Genomic DNA, 3787 nt, shown 5'->3' on the forward strand with positions numbered 1-3787 from the left:
GATAGGGATGTTTTATTATCAGTAAAAAATGCTTGTGTCATCCACAAATGATAAAAGTTTGATTTTCATAAATGTATGCCTTCTGGAATACATTCAGTTCATGCTTAAATACCACCATATTGTAAACATTGTGTACAAAAACGACTTGTAAATACATTCAGACTATTTTTTATGCCTTTTAAATACAGCTTGGAATAATTGTTGTTTTTATGAAAATTGTAAACATCGCAGTAATGAAAAATCCAAGAAAAAAATTTTTTTTTTAAGCATTAAAAATAGTTTTTTTTTGTGTTGTTGTTTTCGCTATATATTACTAAATAAAGAGTCATTTCCATTAGTATCCAGTTAGCATCATGCATCTAAAATGGAGAAAAGCATGCTTGAAATGTGTCAACATTAAAGGAAAACAAAATGACCACTAAATTTGACCTAGTGTCATGTTTATCTGACAAAAATAGTCAGATTTAAACTTGTAATAATTCCTTACTTAATAATTATTATTTTCATGGCAAGTGCTCGACTGAGCTTCAATCTATGGCCCCCTCTCCTCATTGCCAGTCTTTCACAAAAAATATTTGTCTAGCCAAAACCATGATCAAAAATTTCCCTGACTCTCTATTCGGTACCTAAACCTAAACATGGATTCCATGAACAACTAGAACTGCCTGCTTGGGGAACTCTGTTCTGCTGGTCTGCGTTTCAGCTGGCTACAATATTGTCAACTTCAATGTAAACAAGTTCTTATCAAGTCGGCTTAATCAAATCATACCAAGTTTCCACTACTAATGATTACTACGCTATTGTGCAAATGACTACTGTACACAGATTAACACTTATGCTCGAGTGGCCTCCGGGTCTTGATATGTGGTGACCTATTTGTAAATAATATACATCTATAAAAATAAGAATGTGTGCGTAAGGACAATTCTCGACCTATATTACTCGACAAATTTTTAGATCTACAGACTTGAAATTTGGTATATAGGGTATTCAGACATGTGGAAAACTTTTTAATCAGTTTTCATCTAGAAAAAAAAAAAAAAGGCTGCAAAATTGAAAAATTGGTCTGTTGGGGAGCGGGGTCATATTTTTATCTGTTTGTCAACTGTTCCACAAATGCACATGCGTGAATCGTTCACATGACAGCTTCCTTATGTTAAGAATAAATAGGTTTGAAAACACATTTTAAAGATCATGTCAAACTGGCCTAATGGTTATCATACTTGACTGACTGTCTATTATGGTATATTTAACAAAAAACAACATAAAACTACTTTTAATGCCTTAACAGATTTTTTCGGGTATTCTTCCGTAACTGTGATCTTTGTAAATTGCCGTTTTCATATATGGATTATGGATGTCTTATGTGCTCTGCGTCTGAGGTGGTTTAGTCATGAACTTTATGCCACCTCTTTCATCAACTCCATATCTTGTATGGATATTCCAGGCACTAGGAAGCGTGATATACCTTGCTTGATTGTGTAACATGCAATATGACTGCATATGTCAAATCTTTAGATCGGACTGCATCAGAGAGCAAGTGTGAGACGTAGCCTGGTGTTACTCATCCCGGAGTCTGTGACACTCACAGTACCCAAGGTACCAAAATCGAATGAAAATAAAAATGAACGGTGCTTGTGTAGATTAGTGATCTTTTAAACCAACGAATTTCAGGTGAAAACATTATTACATATAGACATGTCCTGTTGAAATTAGTCTAAATTCAAAAAAATGATCCTGTAGAAAAATAATTACAAAGAAAAACAGAATTGATTGTATGTTTTAATATGGAAGAGTTGTGCGGCTAATTCAGTATGACAAACAAGGGAGATAACCTTTGACTTGAATTAAGGGTCCGCGATTACTAAACACAATTTCATAATATTGTGGATAATTTTTTTTTTTTGTGTTAAAATACATCTACTGGAGCATTTTTCGTAATTTTTTTTTTTTTTTAATTTATACTAATTTCGACATGACACATAACTACGTAATAATGTTTTCATCTGAAATGTATTGGGTTTAAACGATCGTCAATTAATGCAATCACAAAACGAATGATTCTTTGACTCCTCCATGATGTTAAAGGTTTGATTTTCATAAATTAATGCTTTGTAGTTAGTGTTTAAATGCGACCATATTTTGTACAAAAACGACATGTAAATATGCTTCGACTATTTTTATGCCTTTTAAATGCAGCCTGGAATAATTGTTTTTTTTTTTTTTTCTTTTTTTTTATGAACAGTAATTGAGATGAATGGCTTCCATTTAAAATTTTCAGCCATCATTTTTAATCTTCATATCAACCAGCTTGCCTTTTCATATGTACTTTTTATTTATGCATTGTTTATTTTTTTGTTTTTACATTTTGTACTTGTAAATGCGACTTTTGCATGGCTATTTACTTACAGCTGCTGTAAATATGTTTTGCAGTGTTATTGCCAAAATGAATTCTGTCTATCAATCGAAAAAGAACAATCACAGGCAAAAATGAAATAAAATTGAAAAAAAAAAAAAAAAAAAAAAAGGAACCCAAAAAACATTGATTTGTTTGTATTTTCTTCTTTATGAATCCAAGAAAACTGACAAATTTATGTGTGCATACATTATATATCTTGTATATATTTTTTTTTATATCGGTTCTCAATTTTGTTTAAAGCTAGACTTTTTTTCTTTCTGAAATTCATGTCTTTATCTATTGCAAGTATACTTGATGTAAACTAAGATTTAGCAAAAATATGCTCCTCTGGCTTCAAAATTTAGTGGATGAGGACCTTTTCGCCTCCTTTCTTCCTATTTCTTACGTTGCAAGTCTATTTCTGCTCTATATCACTACTTTTATGGCAGTGGCTCGACTGAGCTCTAGTCTATACCCCCCCCCCCCCAAAAAAAAAACGTTTATAACAAATACTTGTCTTGTTATCAGGATTTTCTGAGCAGTTTACATAAAATGCTGGAAAGTGCTGAATATTTTTTTGTGCAAACATTGGCAAATATTTTCGATGTAAAATATATTATTTTTGTTATTAGAAAGATAATTCTATGAAAAATAATTGAAAAATATTAAAAAAAATTTTTTTTTGTTATTACGAAGAATATAAAATGAATAATTATTGGTCAAGTTTTACGAAACTTTAAGAAAATCCGAATTCAAATCAAGAAAAAAAAAACATTCATTTTCATGAATAAATATTTAGCTTTTTAATAAACAATTGATAGCAAAAAAAAAAAAAAATCTTGTGATTTTTTTTTTATTTATTTTTTTTAATTTTTTGTTTTTTGATGATTCTTTCAGTTCAGATCATGATAAATATATATTTAACCAATGATAGAAAATAAATATTTTCTTAAATTATGTTGGCTGCTGTGATTTCATTGGTACCTTTTGGTGTTTTATGTAAACTCCACAAAAAACTTCAATGATAGCACAGTCCTTATTTTGCATAAGTGAAATGTTGTTGGAGTCTGTATAACATGGGGGAGGTGTAAATCTTCTATATATTTATGAGATTCATTATCGTCTAGTGTATGATTGCATGTATGTGTATCTCTGACCGTCTAACTAAAGTTTATTGTGTGAGTATGTACATTTAAATAGAGTTTGTGACAGAACAATATCATAATTACCTTTACAACACAAAGGACAAATAACACTTATTTGGGGTTTCAACATCTGGTCCATCTTTTGGTCTTGATGGAAAGGTGCAATAAAAATTTTCCCTAAGAACGACAGAGCCTCGGGTTTTATTTTTGTTAACCTTTTATTCCAAATGTTTTCTTTTTTAAC

This window comes from Euprymna scolopes, chromosome 13, assembly GCF_053919585.1.
Source record: "Euprymna scolopes isolate OS-2025 chromosome 13, ASM5391958v1, whole genome shotgun sequence".
Classification (NCBI taxonomy): Eukaryota; Metazoa; Mollusca; class Cephalopoda; order Sepiida; family Sepiolidae; genus Euprymna; species Euprymna scolopes.